General features: G+C 48.8%; 1 long non-coding RNA gene across 2 annotated transcripts; it reads right to left on the reverse strand.

The window, feature by feature from the left end:
- Window positions 1–450: 450 nt before the first annotated feature.
- On the reverse strand, window positions 451–5413 carry LOC147582787 (uncharacterized). Of its 2 annotated transcripts, none has more exons than XR_015249515.1 (3): window positions 4519–5413; window positions 3408–3513; window positions 451–905 (listed from the first exon to the last, which is right to left on the reverse strand). It is a non-coding gene; the product is annotated as an uncharacterized LOC147582787 (long non-coding RNA). The 2 variants fall into 2 exon arrangements; XR_015249514.1 differs by lacking the exon at window positions 451–905 and adding an exon at window positions 2380–3248.
- Window positions 5414–9931: the final 4518 nt, after the last annotated feature.

Raw genomic sequence — 9931 nt, forward strand, 5'->3', positions numbered from 1 at the left:
CCTCCAGCTGCAACGTCTTAAGGGTCTGTCTCAACTTTCAAGCCAAGGCCATGCTCTTCCTGCATTGCCCCAGGTCAATGACTGAGTATGGCAGGACACCAGGGCTGGCCATCTCGCCCAACGTGGGGCTCCTCTAACCAACAATCTTTGCTCCGGAGCCCCCCAAGGAGTTGACAAGGGCTTTGCGGACCTGCATTGAAGTGAGGCCCCCTTGATCAATTCTGCTTTCTCTCATATTTATTTTTCACAAGCAGAACACCTCTCCTACCTTCTACAAACCTCACTCCGTCTGACACACTGCCCCTTGCTACCCCAGAGGCATTCCCACCCCGCTTCCACATCTTCCCTGCCCAGAGAACCTTGATTTGGGGCCCAGCTAAGGGGTAGAAATCCCTTGATCTTTGGAGAGTGGCTGGCTCTCCAGCCCCAGCAGATAAATCATGACCCATCTTAAGTAAAAGTGCGCATTCTCCTTGAGCAATGATTGGTCCAGAAAGGGCATATGATCCAGCTCTCAGCCAATGAAAGGTCAGGGGAAATCTGAGGATCCACTTCATTAATAATCTAGAGCTCCAAGGGGGTGAAAGCCTTTTGTCCCCCCATCCCTTCCTTCCTGCTTTGATCGGTGTCCTGTGATCAAACGTTCTATGATGCCGCAGTAGCTGGGATGGGCTTGAGTCTGAGGCCAAAAGCCAACCACTGGAGATGACGTAGCAGAAAGATAAGCCTGGGTCCTTGACACATCAAAGCGACTTTGGAGCTGCCGACCTCCAGACTTTTTGTTACAAAGGATAATTCCACTTCTTCTTCGCTTAAGCCACGGTCAGTCAGGCACGCTGTAACTTGCAGTTGAAAATATCGTAACCGGTGCGGTCACTTTCCCCATGTTCTATTGCCCAGATTGCCTGGGGGAAATAGAAGGAAAGGAAGGAGAAGGAAGGAAACCAAAGTTAGCAAACCCTCGAAGATGCAGGGCTCAGGGTTGCCGTAGAGGTATTTGGACTTTTCCTGGAAGGGCGACATCAGAAAATCCTCCCATCTCCAACTTGCTAACACCTCTGTGTGACACGTCCCTCCCCCTGCTTCAAATCCTTCCATGACTTCCTGTTGCTCCTAGGACAGAGTTCAAACTCCTTGTTATAAAGACCTGCAAACACCCTGGCATCGCCCTGACCCTCTTTATCTCATACTTAGGCTCCAGTCAGACTGATCTACTTTTAGCCCTCCAATATCCGATTTCACCTCTAGGCATTTGCATGTGCTAATTCCTCCGCTCTTCCCCCATTTCAACTGGCTCTCTCTTTACTATTTAGGTCTCAGCTCAAACGTTGTCTACTCCAGGAAGACTTCCTTGGTTTCTAGACTGGATCCAGTAAACCCTTGCATCTCTCATTGTACCTTATGTTTGCTTCTATTAAAACACTCACTAAGGGGTGCCTGGCTGGCTCAAGTTGGAAGAGCATGCGACTCTTGATGCCAGGGTTGTGAGTTCGAGCCCCATAACGGGTGTAGAGATTATGAAAACAAATGAACTTAAAAAAAGAAACACTTGTCAGACCAGTTTTGTAGTTGTTCTGTTCTCATGATTGGAGAACTTGTCTTTGCTTTCCACTATTCCACTTCTAGCTAGTCCTGCTGGCCAAAAGCTGTCTTAGGCCCAGGCAGACTCACAGAGGTAACTACTTCCCATAGATCTCTCCATTAACTCCCTACAGAGCCTGACGTGGGGCTTGAACTCACGGACCAAGAGATCACGACCTGAACTGAAGTCGGACGCTCAACCAACAGAGCCACCCAGGCGCCCCAAGAAATATTGTTTTTTAAAAAAGAGAGCGAGACAAGGGGGTGGGGAGAGTATTATTCAAAAATTTCAAAGTCACACAAGACAAAGAAAGACTGATGCTCCAGATGAAAGGAAATTAAAGAGACATGACAACTAAATGCAGTATCTGACCCTAAACGGACTGGTTCTTGTGCTGGAGGAGAAAAACACTTTAGGACATTTTTGGATCAATTAGCAAAATTGTATATTATTGTATATAATTGTATATTATTGGAATTAGTAAAATTTGTATATTATTGGAATGCAAATGGTAGAAAAGATAAAGATTTTTTAGGGGCTCCTGGGTGGCACAGTCGGTTAAGCGTCCAACTTCAGCCAGGTCACGATCTCACGGTCCGTGAGTTCGAGCCCCGCGTCGGGCTCTGGGCTGATGGCTCAGAGCCTCGAGCCCGTTTCAGATTCTGTGTCTCCCTCTCTCTCTGTCCCTCCCCCGTTCATGCTCTGTCTCTCTCTGTCTCAAAAATAAATAAACGTTAAAAAAAAAAAAAAGATTTTTTTATCAATAATTTTAAAGTATGAAGGTTGAGGGGCGCCTGGCTGGCTCTGTTGGTGGAGCACGTGACTCTTAATCTCGGAGTCGTGAGTTCAAGCCCCACGTTGGGCGTAGAGATTACTTAAAAATAAAATGTTAAAAGGAGCGCGCGCCTGGGTGGCTCAGTCGGGTAAGCGTCTGACTCTTGATTTCAGCTCAGTTCATGGTCTCACAGTTCGTGGGATCGAACCCCGTGTCACACAGCCTGCTCGGGATTTTTCTCTCTCCCTCTCTCTCTGCCCCTCTCCTGCTCATGCTTTCTCTTAGGTGTTCTTTGTCCCATTTTTATTCATCCAACTCTTCTGTAGGTTTGATATTATTATCAAATAAAAAAAAAATTCAACACAAAAATTACAATGTTAGAGGCCAAACTCCTAGGTTAGCCCCGTCTTACCCTCTACATGGTAAATGCCTGCACAGGGCTTCAGGAAACCTTCAGACTAACAAGGAAGTTTGCAGAATTCAGCCCAGAGTGGTGGGGTCCTGATGAATTATTAATGCTTATTCAGCTGCAAGAGCTTCACGAGGAAAGAGTCAAAGAGCAAAGTGGGAGAAGCCTGACCGGCTGTAGAACCAGAACAATCTCAGAGAAGTGGCAGCCTTTTTGGTTCTGCCTTCTGTGCTTTAAACTTCTAAAGTCTGCAGGTGGATCCGTTAGGGCACGTTTGGGGTGCAGGTAACCTGACACTCAGTTAAGAGAGCCTTAAATGTCGATCTTTATTATCTCAGGTAACAGTAAGTCAGTAAGTAAAATGTTTTGGGATTGGGAACTTCGGCATCTCAGTATTAGGGCAACGGGTCAGTTTCTTGAGGATTCCCTCGGCCATTCCCTTAGAGTCTCAAAGTAAGTGCTCTAGCTCCAAAAGTCACGTCCTAGTACAACCATGTCCAAAGAATGGAGGAATATATGTATGAAAGAAAAGGGGTTGGGGAGAAAACTTGTCTCTTTTAACAGAAAGGAGAATCCTACCCAGAAGCCCTCAGCACACTACCCCTGCTGCCTCGCTGGCCAGGATTGGGTCCCATGCTTACCCCAAGACTAGGTCAAAGGGAGACAGGATTCCCATGCTGGCTTAGACCAAACAGAATTCATCCTCTGGGCCTTGCACGCTGCTCCTTGGTCCCGCAAAATTCGGTTCTGATGGCCAGGAAGAAGGGAAAAGAAGCAATCAACAGAGCCTGCTTTATGGTTTTGGTTATTTCCTGAGTAGGAGCCTAATAGTCTCCTTTTGTGACCTGAACCAAAGAATAACTTGGAGCCACAAGGGCGCCAAGAAGCCCAGAGCCCTCAAGATACATGGCCTACACCAGGGACTCCACGCTGACCACAACCGGCCTTGCCTGTCCAGAATTCATTCCCCCATGTTTGCACACACCGCTCAGTCCTTCTTCAGGGAACTTCCTCTCCCTATGTCCAGGTGGGGCCATCCCTACCCCAACAGGCACGTGGCCAGACCTGGACAATCGGAACGTCACCTTCCTTTGGTGACAGTGACCGGTTCAGAGACAGACCATGTCCTAAGTTAGTCCAGTCCGAGTGGATGCTGGATCTACAGTAGGGTTTTCGGGAAATGACCCTCCTTTTCCCACCGGACTTGTACCCAGCAGAATGCAGGCCTGGAGCCCCACTCGCCATCTTGTCAGGTGGAGTCTGAGAACGGAGCCAACGCACTGAAGAGAAAAGGCAAGAGATGGGGCAAGAGACTGTCTGGCGACCTCATCTGAGTTCGTGAATCCAGCTAGGCCTAAAGCCAGAACTCTTCGGTTACTTCAGCCAGTCCTTTTTCAGTTACTTCAGCCAATAAACTGCCTCTTTTGCATAAGCCAGTTTCAAAAGGGTTTTCTTCACTTAAATAAAGGAGTCCTAAGTTTCTTAACCTTTGGAGAAGCGTGTTTGAAAGACAAATTCCCGGGTCTGGTCCTCAAAGGTTCTGACTGAGTCCCCCCCAGGGCTGGGGCCGGAGACTCCACTTTGGAACGAGGTCCTCCAAGGCCCCCCTCGTAGGTGGTCCTGCTCACCACAATCTGAGATTCTAGGACCTTGGGGAAGGACGGCCTGTTTTCCTAACTGGGGGTAAAAGGAAACCCAGATCTTTCGATCACAAAGTCCAGCTACCTTCTTGGCACAGAGTCGGGGAAATACCTTTCATTCTTTCCCAATGACTCTGGAGTTGAGGAAATGAAAAGTAGTTGATTTCTCAAACAGGTTATTCCGCCACCTTGAACGTTGGTAACTCCCCTTGCTCCACAATGTTGCTAAAGCAAGTCAGAACACTCAGGCAAGAACGATTTCCCGGCCAAACCCAGGGACTGCAAACCCTGTCACTTGAGGGGCCAGATAGGGAGGGCAAACCCGAGGAGCTATGGGAAATAGGCCTGCCTGTGGGGAGCAGGAGAGCTCAGGATGGACCAGGCTAATAAACGGCACTTCAAATTACACACTGCGCTGGAACCAGGGATGCACATAAGGCCACCTGGATCTGATTTCGCTTCCTCAGCTCAGCTCCAGCATCCTCTGAGGCGGCTTCATCCTCAGAGAACACCGGCCCCCAACCTAACGTCCCAAGAGTTTGGGGACCGCAGCAGAAAAAGGTTCCTGTTCCCAGTCGTCTCGGTAGAAGTCCAGGAAGAAGCTGTCATTGGCCTGGTTGGGGGTCACGTGACGACCCCTGAACCAATCACTGTAGCCAAAGAGGTATGGTGGTGTGATTGGTCAGCTCCGAGTCATGTGCCCATCCCTGGAGTTGGGGGATGGGGTCAGTCTCATTTTAACCGCATAGACAGAGACCCGGAAGTGGGGGAGACAGTCGAGTGCGTTAGCTTGGGTTCCCGCACGAGGAGACCCTGACACAAAGATCTCGAGTACAAGTAGATTACTTGGGAGATGATCCCAGGTGGCACCATTTGGAGCTTGAGGGAATGAGACAGGGAAAAGAAGGCAGTCGATGGAGGATGTGTTTTCACACAAGTTACTACTATAGTCAATTGGAGCTTAATCCCATCGGGGAACTCTGGGAGCCAGCATAGAACGTATGCCTCAGAGTTATCCCATTTTAGGGCTGAAAGCGCTAAGAGGTTTAGCTACCAGCGCCTGTCAATCCTTGTTGGAGAGCTGCTCCCACTGGCGTTAACTGCCAATTGCATAATTTTAAGTATGTAAGAGCAAACTGGTCCCTGGTGACCTAAGAAAGTCCTCGAACATGGAGTGTTAGAACAGCGGCTAGGTCAGGAGATTGGAAATGGGCAGTTCGAGCAGAGTGACCGGCCACCCCAGTTGGGGACAAGAAGGGTTCTGGTCAATGGTAAAACCCAGCTGCAGGATTTGTGGCCAATCCCACGTCGCCTGAGACCCCAACTCCAGTTTGAGAAGTTTATCCTCTGTACTGTCTCCTCTTCCTAACAACCTTCTCTTTCCTTGTATCAACTCCTCTTTGGCTAAAAGACGGCCAGGGCTTCTGCCTATGCTCTGTCCTCGTTGTTGTTGGACCTCCTCGGCCCCCAGCTGTGCCCTGCCTCCTGGGAACCCCAGTGATGCCAGAACCTCTGTCCAGCTCCCCAAATCCCCATGTCCTACCATCTTGTTTTTCGATCATCTCAGCCCTGGGAGTCCAGGGCTTGCAGAGCTAAAAATGAAGCATCAGAGTAGAGAAGGCACGTGCCGGTGTTTCTCACAGAAACAAAGTCAGGACTCAAACTCCTGGCCCAGGTGTTTCCCTCTGTACCCCTCAAAATCCTTAGTGTCTGTCATTCAGCTAACTAGACATTTCTCCAGAGCTGAGATAAAATCCTCCCACATGCCCCTGTGCTCAGCAGGGGGCAGAGGGCATGGCGTGTAATGTGGTCTCAAGAAACACTCTGCAAAATACCTCTAGGGTCCTCTTCCCTCTAGCTCCCAAATGATCTCAGGGACTGCTCAACTTGTCCAAACACAAGTTATCCCTTCCATTCCCCAAGCCTGTCCCCCACCACCCCAGACAGCTGGAGGTGGCTTTTAGTGTTTGTTTATTTATTTAGTTATTTTGGAGAGAGAGAGGGAGAGAGCAAGCAGGGGAGGGGCAGAGAGGGAGACAGGAGACAGAATCCCAAGCAGGTTCTGTGCTGCCAGCACAGAGCCCAATGCGGGGCTTGAACTCACAAACAATGAGATTTTGACCTGAGCCGAAATCAAGAGTCAGAAGCCCAACCGACTGAAGTACTCAGGTGCCCCTGGAGGTGGCTTTTACCCCAATAACAACAGGATCCTGGAGAAACTGGAGTTTCTCAACATCTGCACTATCGACATTTGGGGACAAATGACATTGGGGGGTATCCTGTCCTGTGCCCTGGGGGATGTGGAGCAGCATCGTTTGGCCTCCACCTACTAGATGCCCCCACTATTGTGACGATCGCAAATGTCCCTGACACTGCCAGATGTCCCCTAGGAAACAAAGTCACCGCCGGTTGAGGACCACTGATAGAGACCATGGATGTTTCCTGACTATTCTATGAAGGATAGCCATAAGCAACTGAGAAAATACGGTCATTTTCATCGAGCTGTAGATACCATCTACATAACAACCTCAAGCCCGTCACACAAACGCAGCTTGCAGTGAAGGCTCTGGCAACCACTGCCCGCCACTTGGCTTCTCCCAGTGGGTCACACACAGATTCTGGCACCAGGGCCACCAGCCGCCTCCTCCCCACCCCAACACGCGCGCAGCACACACAGAACAATGGAGCCCTCTTTGGTTCTCTGAGCTACTCCACACACCCACTTAGCTCTATTTTCCTGCGCCGGAGAAGGTCTCTAGGTTGTGGGCAACTGTGTTTATGCTAAGGCAATAGAATGGTCTCCCTGGCCTCCAACTTCATGGCCCATTAATACATTTAACCTGAGTTTTTTGACCTTGGCACTATTGACACTTAGGGCTGGATAATTCTCTGTTGTAGGGGGCCATCCTGTGCCCTGAAGGATGTCCGGCAGCATCCTTGGCCTGTACCCACCAGATGCCAGGAGCACCCTCCCCCCATTATGACAACCAACAATGTTTCTAGACATTACTGCGTGTCGTTTGGGGTACCAATTCACCCCCAGTTGAGACCCCTTGTCAATCTGTCCTGCAAACGCTAAGGTTCAGTGATGGTAAACCATCACTTTACGGATGAAGAAACCAGGGTATGGATAGGAAGGGATAGACAGGAAGACTTGCCTAAGCGGTAAAGGGCAAAGTCAAGGATTAGCGTTAATGTCCCAAACCAGTGATTACCAAGTTCTCCGACTGATAAAAGCCTCGTTAACTGAAGTCCCAGACCCACCCAGACCCAATGCCTCTGAACTTTTAGGGATGCAGCGGGCAGTTCTGTATTTCCCAGCTATACAAGCCAGACATCAGCAACCCCCAGAAAACAGCAGTTCTCAATATGCCACGGCTCCCGTCCTCCATCCTTACAGCTTTTCTCCTCATATGCACCCCCAATGTGTTGACATTACCTTGCTTATCAAACAAAACCTGCTTCTAATGTAATCACTCATACATATTCCAAATGGGATTAGCTGGATTAGCAAACTGAGTTAATAACTGTCACTCATTGAGTGCCTATGAAAAAGTCAAAGGTGTCCCCAAACAGAGAATGAAGCCAACAGTGTGTCCAAGCACTGTTACTCTAACTTCTGCTGTATGTTGGGCCTTTTAGCTGGGTTATTATTTTTTTTAATGTTTATTTCTGAGAGAGAGAGAGAGAGAGAGAGAGTGGGGGAGGGACAGAGAGAGAGGGAGACACAGACTCCGAAGCAGGCTCCAGGCTCTGAGCTGTCAGCACAGAGCCTGAGGCAGGGCTCGAACTCGTGAACCGCGAGGTCATGACCTGACCTGAGCCGAAGTTGGACACCCAATACCGACTGAGCCACCCAGGCACCCCTTAGCTGGGTTATTTTTTTTTTTTTTTTTTTTTAAATTTTTTTTTTCAATGTTTATTTATTTTTGGGACAGAGAGAGACAGAGCATGAACGGGGGAGGGGCAGAGAGAGAGGGAGACACAGAATCGGAAACAGGCTCCAGGCTCTGAGCCATCAGCCCAGAGCCCGACGCGGGGCTCGAACTCACGGAGCGCGAGATCGTGACCTGGCTGAAGTCGGACACTTAACCGACTGCGCCACCCAGGCGCCCCTAGCTGGGTTATTTTTAAGGCCCACAGCAAACACTGGAATGTAAGAACCATTCTCATTTTAAAGAAGAAACTGAGGCACAAAACTTTAAGTGAGATCGAGCCCAAAGCCACATACAAAGTGAGAAAAATGTCATTACCTGCCTAAACCCACCACGGGCAAGTAGATGTTATGGCATTATCGTGATTCACTTAGGCTCTATAGGATTTACATGTATATGTGCACTCAGACGCAGAAAAGTCTAGCTGGAGACAGGCCCAGCCTTCCTCTTAAACACATGGCCATCCAGTGTTCCCCACCTCCAAATTGAGGTTCTGTAGGCAAGAAAGAAGGGGCAGGATGGTTATTAGATAGGTACCCATCAGTGTCTCCCTCATTTTATACCTCCCTCATTTTATAGATGGGAAAGGCCCCACAGCGAGTTAATTGGCAAGACTGGACCTCGAGCTCCAGTCTGGGCCAGCAGACTCTCTACACTGTTCCAAATGAGGACTGAGTATCTGCTGGAGGCTGTTTCCTGGGGAACAGCAACCAGCCACTGGCCTCAGGGACACACAGGAGCCCCCCTCCCCTGACAGCCCACCCCCCCAGAGACTCTGCCCAGAATCCACCTACTTAAGGAACAGAAGGTGACCCTTTGGTCACTAGGGAACTCCTTGTCCACGTGAAGCCCTGTGAGTCATTCTCCAAGGCTCCAAAAGGACTTCCAGACAGGGGCCCATCCCAGAAAGAAATAAAACGTTGGCTCAAGGCCCAGACTTTCAGGGAAACCAGCTGGCTCACTGGGGTGGGGGCAAGGGGAGGGTCACCTTGAACCGAAGCCTAGAAAAGAACTGTTTTCTTATTCAATAATTTGCGCATCAGCTATAGTTATGCCTTTATTCTTTATTCAACACATGTTATTGAGAGGGGCAAGGTAACTACTTATACCCTTTTGAATTGTATGCGTTTGGTATTACAAAAAGCACACACTCCTTTGTTCAGCTTTGTTTTTAGTTAATTTTTAATAACAAGTGATACATAAGCACATTCTCCTTGTAACCAGCGTGAGACAAGGTAACTCACACCGTGACTCACAGGTAGTCTCTTTCCAGACTTCTTTTGTGCATATCCATGCAGATCCACAGAAAAGTTTTGAATTGTTTTGTGTGTGTTTGCATGTACGCTATCATGAATTCGTTTGTAATTTAAAAAAAAAAACAATGAAAATAGAATTTATTGAGATGCTATTATGTGCCAGGCCCATCTAGGTGCTAGAGATACCGCAGTAAACAAGGTACAGCTGCTCTGTGAGTCTAGCGGGAGATAGAGCCAAACAAAGCGATCGTTATAGTACAATCTAATAAGTGCAAAGAAAGTGGAGAAAAAGGGTGTCTTGTGAAAGTCCAAAAGGGTACCCACTCCAGCCCAG

The sequence above is a fragment of the Puma concolor genome, chromosome A3 (genome assembly GCF_028749965.1).
Source record: "Puma concolor isolate L17-30 chromosome A3, mPumCon1.1.hap2, whole genome shotgun sequence".
NCBI classification, from domain to species: domain Eukaryota; kingdom Metazoa; phylum Chordata; class Mammalia; order Carnivora; family Felidae; genus Puma; species Puma concolor.